Consider the following 10,248-nt stretch of genomic DNA (forward strand, 5'->3'; position numbering starts at 1 on the left):
TATATCATCATTTTTTATTCCACAACCCACCCTTTTAATGCATTTACTGCCATCAGAAAAGTAGGTTGAAGTTGTTGATATGTACTTCATTTTCAACCATTTAATTTACTTACCACTTGGGCTCTTTAGGGATAAAAATCTATTAAAATCAAGCTACATAGCTTTAATTTTTATATTTATTTAATATAAAGTAAATTAAAAACGGAAAAAAAATCAGTCTAAAATAAAATTACTTTTATTATACTTCAACATTTCACGAACGTCTGATAAATAACGATGACACATAAAAGTATAAAGAGTAGAAAACAAATTATATCAAAAGAAACTTTGTATGGAGCCCTTTCAATTTTAATAGCTTTATAGAAAAAAATTGCTTATTAATTCTAAATCAAATAATTAGTTTTATATTTTATTTAATTCTTTAATGAAAAGAAAAAAAAGTGATTAAAAATTCAATTGGCTACTGAAATTTTTATCCCCTAATAAGTTAAATTTTTTTGAATTATTTTAGAAAATAATATACTATTTATTAACTATCATTACGAAATTAAATTTAATTTTATTCAAAGTTAAATAAATATTTTTAATTTTTTGTGCTATAGTAGCTAACAAAACAAGATACATTTTCAGTAAAATAGCCACGTGGGTGGGTTGTAAATTGAAAAGGACAGAAAGTATGAAAAGATATGAGACCAGTGCATTATTCATCATTTTCTTTGTTGTATGTAATTTCTAGTGTTGCTGAAGACTTCCATTTATATAGAATTAGGAACAAGTAAATACATGCGAGGAAACAAAACTAAAGATATAGGACTATAATAGATCCAGAATATTACTCTTTTCATTTAATTTTACGATAATCATTTGATTTGATGTAATATTAAAATAAAAAAATACGAAAATTTTATAATTTGTGATTTAAGATGTTGCTTAGATATTTTAAAGTTAAATTATTATTTTTATTATAGAAAGGTCAATTTTTTTTTGAAATGAACTAAAAAGAAAAGTTTGTATAAAATGGGACTTAAGGGTACTAGTTTTTACTACTTAATATTTTTTAGTTTCAATTTATGTAATATAATTTAATTTGACACGAAATTTTTAAAAACCTTAAAACCTTAGCTCAGAATGAAGCAACAAAATATTACATAGTTATAAATTATTTTATTAAGAATAAAATAAATATTTAAAATTTAGAATATACTATATTTTTTTGTTATAATAGCTAACAAAATAAAATGCACTGTCGTAAAATAGCCATGTGGGGGACTTGTAAATTAAAAAAACTACAAATCCTGAAAAAAATATGGGACCACGTACAAAAAAGTTAATAGTCCCATAGAAGGAAAGGTGCATGCATGAAACAGTCACATTTAACATATTCAGTAATCAAAATTACCTATTTTCCCTCAATATGATAGATTTATCCCACCAAGACAAGTCAACCTAAAACCCAATATCTAACAAAGTGTGGAAGTAAATGACAATTCAACAATAATTTCTAATATGAAACCAAGTCATATTAATTCAATCCCCAAAACTAGGTGTCACGTGCACAAGCCTCTAATGTAAATATTAGAATTGAAATAGAATAGAAGTCTAAAATGAAGTTGTCTTTCAAGTAAAAACAAAGTCATAAATTTGAGTAGGAAAGTTCGCTGAGATGACAAGCCGCTACCTCTCAATCCTCCACAAGATGCCTCGGAAACGAAGAGAATGGAAGGTATCACAAAAATCCGGGCTCTTAACCTACAAAAATTTGTAGAAGCAAGGGGTGAGTACCAAACCACGCGGTACCCAACAAGCAAACCTTCTAAACACAAGTTAAGTGAACAAAATATGGGTACTCCTTACACCCTATATAAACCTCCACGCTACAGCCTAACAGTTTACAGTTTACCAAACACACAACTCAATAACCACACTCTATAAGTTTACACATTCTCAATAACAACTCAATATTCAACAATTACAAGCTTCACAGATAAACACTCACAAGATCAGCAAAACATATGTTCAAGTTCATCAATAATAAAATGTGCAATGCCATGAGATGCAATGTCAAATATAGTGATNTGCATTTCTTTCTTAACGATACACACCCGCTGTCTCTCAGTCCGGGACCCATGGGGGATATATCTGTCCATGCATCTGTCGCGGCGCACGACACGACCCTCGATAATAGTAACCTTCACGGCGCGCGATACATCCCTCGAAATATGATATCCATCGCGCCGCGCTTTACGACCTTCGAAATGGTACATCCTCTTACCACAACCATGTCTCACATACAATGCAAATGACATGCTCAAATGAAAATGAGGAGATAACCATTTTGATAACAAAGCGCAATTTACAACAAGGAATACAACACCAACAAATAAGCAACAAGTCTCCAAATCATTCTCAACATCACACAAGAAAATACACGAATTTCATACGCTTAACAAGAGTTTAGAAATCCACTTGCCTTAGCCAATCGGATAATTACTGTTGGACTTGAGCCTTCCCTTTCCGTTGAGCTTCCAAACCAATGAAATCTATTCAAGTATATACTCACAATAAGGTTTCAGAACTAACAACACTCACACTTTTATGTGTTTAACCTTGACCTAAGAATTCACCCCAAATTTATAATCAAGTTTGTAATTCTTGATGTCAATTAACATTTCAACTATCATATTTTTCAAGTTTCAAGGCTAAGGTTAAGTCTCATATTTCCTAAATTTCATGTGTGGGGTTAAGTCATAATTTCTCCAGACACTACAATACTATGGTTAACATATACTATAAGAAAATTGTGAAACCAAAAATTAATGTCATAAACACTAACCTTTACTACATCATACGCCATAAAATTCACAACCCAAAACCATCAATTGATTATCATAATTTATTAGCAATCACGTGGCCATCATTACATAATGATTGGCCACTGATGTATTCCTTTTCCAATTCCAAACATATGTACATAAAGTGGCAGAAGTTAATTTACAATCAACACGTTTCACATTTAATTATAATAATAATATAATAATAATAATAATAGTAATGAGTCAGTAGGCACAAATTTGCCTATATTATTGCTATATACATACATATGTGTGCAGAAACTAACGAGCACCTAAAGGTAAAAGAAACTTACTCGGAGCAGTTCGTAAGCCGCAGCTGTCAAAACCCTTCGCCCTTTCTTCTTGTTCCCTTTTTTTTCCTGAATTAATTAAGTACTAAAAGTGATAGGTTTTACCATATATTTTATTAAATATAGGCTAAAGGGTATAGGGTCTTAAATAAATTATCACTTTAGCCCATAAACTATCGATTAATTAACTTAAGTTAAACAAATATTCAAAATTCTAAAGAGGAGCTTTTGGGTCGTTACATTATCCACCACTTAAAATCATGTTCGTCCTCGAACATAGATTAAAGTAACTACCTAAAGCTTCAAAAAGTTGAGGATATCTGGCACGCATGTCAGACTCTGTCTCCCAAGTTGCTTCTCTTACTGAACGGTGCTTCCATTGCACCTTCACTAAAACAAGCTCCATTGTCCTAAGCTTTCGGATTTGCCTATCCAATATAGCTATAGGCTCCTCCTCATATGTCAAGTCTGGACCCAGCTCCACAGAATCGAGTGAAATCACATGAGATTCATCCAGAATATACTTCCGAAGCAAAGAGACATGGAAAACAGGATGAACTGCCGACAAACTAGGTGGCAAGGCCAACTTATAGGCCACCTCTCCCACTCGGCTCAAAATCTCAAAAGGTCCAATGAACCTAGGGCTAAGCTTGCCCTTCTTTCCAAACCTCATCACACCCTTCATGGGTGATACTCGGATCCAAACATGATCACCCTCCATAAACACTAAGGCTCTAACTCTCCGGTCTGCATAACTCTTCTATCGATTCTGAGCTGTCAATAATCTATACTGAATCATACGGACTTGCTCCATAGCATCTCTAAGCAAGTTTGTATCCAAAGAGTCCATCTCCGGCGAATCAAACCAACCAATCGGAGACCTACACCGTCTTCCATACAACGCCTCAAATGGGGCCACCTGGATACTAGAGTGATAACTGTTATTATAGGCAAACTCCGCTAAGGGTAAATGTCGATCCCATCTATCTCCAAAATCGATTACACATGCTCGGAGCATATCTTCCAACACCTGAATTGTCCGCTCAGACTGACCATCAGTCTGAGGGTGAAATGTTGTGCTCATATCTAACTGAGTACCCAGACCATGCTGTAATTCCTTCCAAAAGTGAGAAGTAAATAGTGAACCTCGATCTGATATGATAGAAATAGGAACTCCATGTAGTCGCACAATCTGACTGATATATAGCTCGGCTAACTTTTCTGCCGTATACTTCACTCGAACCAGAATGAAGTGGGCAGACTTGGTCAGCCTAGCAACAACAACCCAAATAGAGTCATAACCACCCACTGTGGTAGGCAAACCCACAACAAAGTCCATAGTAATCCGCTCCCACTTCCAAGTAGGAATAGGCATCCTCTGAGATACACCCCCGGGCCGCTGGTGCTCACACTTGACCTGCTGGCAAGTCAAACACCTCGAAACAAAGTCTGTAATATCTCTCTTCATCCCATACCACCAGTAATGCTGACTCAGATCATGATACATCTTCGCCGCTCCCGGATGGATGGAATACCGAGAACAATGGGCCTCCTCAAGGATCAATCTAATCAAATCGCATGTCTTGGGCACACAAATCCTGCCTCCGATACTCAAGACACCATTAGAATCAAGTACAGCCTCCTTAGCTTCCCCTCTCAATACTTTGTCTCGAATGAGACATAACTTTTCATCATTAAACTGGTGTGCACGGATTTGCTCGACTAAAGAATATCGAGCCTCAATAAAAGCAATCATCCTATCACTCTCCTCTGAGATCTGCAATCGGACAAGACTGTTAGCTAACAATTGAACGTCTCTAGCCAATGGTCTCTCCTCAATACTAATAGATGCAAGACTCCCCATGCTATGAGTCTTCCTACTCAAAGCATCGGCCACAACATTGGCCTTCCCCGGATGATACAGAATGGTCACATCATAGTCCTTCAGCAACTCAAGCCATCTCCGCTGCCTCAAGTTCAAATCTCTCTGACTAAAGATATACTGAAGACTCCGATGATCAGTGAAGATCTCACAATGCACTCCATACAAATAATGACGCCATAACTTAAGTACAAATACCACAGCCGCCAACTCCAGATCATGAGTAGGGTAATTCTTCTCATGGGACTTCAATTGCCTAGAAGCATAAGCAATCACCTTCCCCTTTTGCATCAACACACCACCCAATCCAACTCCTGAAGCATCACAATACACTGTAAAGTCTACACCCTCCTCAGGTAGAGTTAACACAGGAGCTGAAGTCAACAATGTCTTGAGTTTTTTAAAGCTCTGCTCACACTCATCAGACCACTGAAAACGCACATCCTGTCGAGTCAATCTAGTTAATGGAGCTGCAATAGTAGAGAAACTCTGAAAAAATCGTCGATAATAGCCCGCCAATCCCACAAAACTCCGAATCTCAGTAGGTGAAGTAGGTCGCGTCTAGCCTCTAACTGCCTCAATTATGGCCGGATCTACTCTAATACCCTCCTTGGACACCACGTGTCCCAAGATTGTCAAAGAAGTAAGCCAGAACTCACACTTTGAGAACTTGGCATACCACTTCTCTTCTCTCAACCTCTGAAGTACAATCCTCAGGTGTCGGACATGGTCCTCCTCGGTCTTGGAGTAAACCAAGATGTCATCGATGAAAACAATCATAAAAGAATCAAGGTATGGTCGAAACACCCCATTCATCAAATCCATGAATGTTGCAGGGGCATTAGTCAATCCAAAGGACATCACTAGGAACTCATAATGTCCATATCGAGTCTGAAAAGCTGTCTTAGGGATATCTGATGCCATAATCTTCAACTGATGATACCCAGACCTCAAATCAATCTTAGAGAACAATGATGATCCCTGTAACTGATCAAATAAGTCATCAATACGCGGAAGAGGATACTTATTCTTCACTGTTACCTTGTTCAACTGTCTGTAATCAATACACATTCTCATAGTCCCATCCTTCTTCTTCACAAACAATAAAGGGGCACCCCAAGGTGATACACTAGGGCGAATAAACCCCTTACTCAATAAATCCTGCAACTGATCCTTCAATTCTTTCAACTCTGCTGGAGCCATACGGTATGGAGGGATAGAAATAGGCTTAGTGCCCGGCTCCAAATCAATAGCAAAATCGATATCCCTATCGGGAGGAACACCTGGAAGATCAGAAGGAAATACATCGAGACACTCCTGAACCACGGACCTAGAGTCCATCGGAGGTGATTCAACACTAGTATCCCGATAAATGCTAAGTAAGACAAACACCCCCTCTCCACCATTCTCTAAGCACGAATAAAAGAGATAACCTTGCTAGGATAAGAACCACTAACGCTCTTCCACTTAACCCTCGGAACACCAGGCATTGCTAAAGTCACAGTCTTAGCATTACAATCAAGGACAGCGTGATAAGGATAAAGCCAATCCACACCCAAGATAACATCAAAGTCTACCATCCCCAGAATGATTAAGTCTACCCAAGTGTCATACCCAGCCAAAGAAACAAGACAAGATCGATACACTCGATCCACCACTAAGGGCTTATCCACGGACGTAGAAACACGAATAGGTACAGTCATGCTATCACATATCATATCAAATTTAGCAGCAAAATACGTAGACACATAAGAGAATGTAGAACCTGGATCAAACAACACAGACGCAGGTCGATGGCATACTGGGATGATACCTGTAATAACAGCATCAGAGGTCTCCGCCTCATGTCTCCCGGGGAAAGCATAACGGTGGGCTCCTCATCCACCTCCAGCCTGGGTGGTACCTCTACCCCCACTCTGCTGAGCTGCAACACCACTACTAGAAACTCTATCACCTCTACCTGACTGAACTCTGCCACGACCTCTACCCTGTGGTTCTGGTGGTCTAGTCTAGAATGAAGAATTAGGTCGAGGCCCATCACGACCCCTTTGAAAAGTACACTATCGCATTAAGTGATCGGGATCTCCACAAGTAAAACAAAATCTCTGACCTGGAAACTTCTGTGTGGACCCTAAAAACCCACTATAATTGCCTCACCCTATAGGTCGTTGCTGTGAACCATACGAGCCCTGACCCGGGCTATAAGAACCCCTAGATGTATGGCCACCCTCAAATGTCGGCATAGATGCATGAATAGGTCCCCGCTGCTGAAAAGAATCACTCACTCTCTGTGATCCCCTACCTCCAGATGAGGCACAATGAAACTGACCTGATATACGGGCCCTTTTAGGGTCCCCAAACTCCTCTCTCTCCATCAATTCTGCCTCTTTGGCAGCGGTCACAATGGACTGGAAAGAAGCCCCCTCCATAGATGTCCGAAACACAGTTGACCTGATAGAGAAAGTCAATCCCCTCAAAAATCTGCGGATTCTCCCTGTCTCATTTGGAATAATGGCCAACGCATGCCTAGACAACTGGCAAAAACGTGCCTCATACTCTGTAACGGATAAACCATCCTGTCTCAGACTCTCAAACCTCAAGCGAGTCTCCTCTCTCACGCTCCATGGGATAAAACGATCTTGGAATGCACTAGCAAATTGCTCCCCAGTTACTGGAGGATATCCAACTGGAAAAACTCCCAAATAAGTCCTCCACCAGTCTCTCGCTGGTCCACGAAGCTGGAGTGTAGCATATCGAACCCCATGTGACTCAGCTAATCCAACCACCTCTAGTAACTCTCTACAGGTAGTTAGAAACGCATGAGCATCCTCGCTCTTCCCACCCTGAAACTGACATGGGTACATCTTTCGAAATCTCTCATACCTACGCTGATCATCCTCTGTCAGAACAACCACCGGTGCAACTTGACCCCCAACTGCTGGTGCAACATCATTTTGAATCGCGGGATCTACCGGTAGTTGCCCCACCGCATCCTGAACAACTGGAGCTTGTTACTGCTCTTGGGTCTGATCCCCCTCTCTAGCACGAGATTCATGTGGTGTGGTAGTCGCACCACCACCCTGAGAAAAGCCCTCTAGCACACTTAACACCCTCAATAGTGTATCCTGAAGCAAAGGTGTGACTACAGGATCTGAAGGAACCTGGTCCTCTCTGCCATCAATTTGAGGTTCTGTAGAGACCTCTCTAGCACGACCTCTCACTGGTGCTGCTACACGTCCACGACCTCTGGCTTTTGTCGTACTACTAGCACGACCTCTAGCTCGAGATCTACCCCTACCCCTAGCTGGGGCCTCAACAACTGCCTCGGGAAGTGCCTCCCCTCTACCACCAGTAACATTAATTCTAGTCCTCGTCATCTGTCAAAAGAGTATACAACAACTCAGTTCTAAAGAAGGTGACTACGCACGATGAGAAAGAATGAATAAAAGGAAGTTTCCTAGTAATACTTATAGCCTCTCAGAGATAAGTACAGACGTCTCCGTACTGATCCTTGAGACTCTACGTAGACTCGGCTTGTATACACATGAGACCTATAAACCTGGGGCTCTGATACCATTTTGTCACGACCCAAAAATGGGTGTGATGGCACTCGTCTTATCCCACCAAGACAAGTCAGCCTAAAACCCAATATCTAACAAAGTGCGGAAGTAAATGACAAAACAAAAAAATTTCTATTATGAAACCAAGTCATATTAATTCAATCCCCAAAACCAGGTTGTCACGTTCACAAGCCTCTAATGTAAATATTAGAATTGAAATAAAATAGAAGTCTAAAATGAAGTTGTCTTTCAAGTAAAAACAAAGTCATAAAATGGAGTAGGAAATTTCGCTGAGATGACAAGCAGCTACCTCCCAATCCTCCACAAGATGCCTCGAAAACAAAGAGAATGGAAGGTCTCACAAAAATCCGGGCTCGTAACCTACAAAAATTTGTAGAAGCAAGGGGTGAGTACCAAACCACGCGGTACCCAACAAGCAAACCTCTAAACACAAGTTAAGTGAACAAAATACGGGTACTCCTTACACCCTATCTAAACCTCCACGCTACAATCTAACAGTTTACAGTTTACCAAACACACAACTCAATAACCATACTCTATCAGTTTACACATTCTCAATAACAACTCAATATTCAACAGTAACAAGCTTCACAGAGAAACACTCACAAGATCAGCAAAACATGTGTTCAAGTTCATTAATAATAAAATGTGCAATGCCATGAGATGCAATGTCAAATATAGTGATACATGTCTTTCTTAACGATACAAACCCGCTATCTCTAAGTCCGGGACCCATGGGGGACATATCTGTCCATGCATCTGTCGCGCGCACGATACGACTTTCGATAATAGTAACCTTCGCGGCGCGCGATACGTCCCTCGAAATATGATATCCATCGCGGCGCGCGATACGACCTTTGAAATAGTACATCCCTTTACCACAACCATGTCTTAGATACAATGCAAATGACATGCTCAAATGAAAATGAGGAGATAACCATTTTGATAACAAAGCGCAATTTACAACAAGTAATACAACACCAACAAATACGCAACAAGTCTCCAAATCATTCTCAACATCACACAAGGAAATACACGAATTTCATACGCTTAACAAGAGTTTAGAAATCCACTTGCCTTAGCCAATCGAATAATTACTCTTGGACTTGAGCCTTTCCTTTCCGTTGAGCTTCCAAACCAATGGAATCTATTCTAGTATATATTCACAATAAGGATTCACAACTAACAACACTCACACTTTTATGTGTTTATGTCACGACCCAAAATTGGGTGTGATGACACTCGTCTTATCCCACCAAGACAAGTAAGCCTAAAACTCAACTATTACAATAAAAATGCGGAAAATTTACTATCAACTTACATTATACCCCAAAACCTGGTTGTCACGTGTACAAGCCTCTACAGTATTACAATCGGATCAAAAGAAAATATAAGTCTCATATGATATTGTTTCTAGAGTAGAACAAAATCATAAACAAGAGTAAGGAGGGATGCTGAGATGACCAACAACTACCTCACAAAATCTCCAGGAAGCCTCGGCAAAGAAGTGAATATATCATAAAAGTCCGGGCTAGTAACCTACAAAAATTTGTAGAAGCAAGGGGTGAGTACCAAACCACGCGGTACCCAACAAGCAAACCTCTAAACACAAGTTAAGTGAACAAAATACGGGTACTCCTTAC

Source organism: Solanum pennellii, chromosome 5 (genome assembly GCF_001406875.1).
Source record: "Solanum pennellii chromosome 5, SPENNV200".
NCBI classification, from domain to species: domain Eukaryota; kingdom Viridiplantae; phylum Streptophyta; class Magnoliopsida; order Solanales; family Solanaceae; genus Solanum; species Solanum pennellii.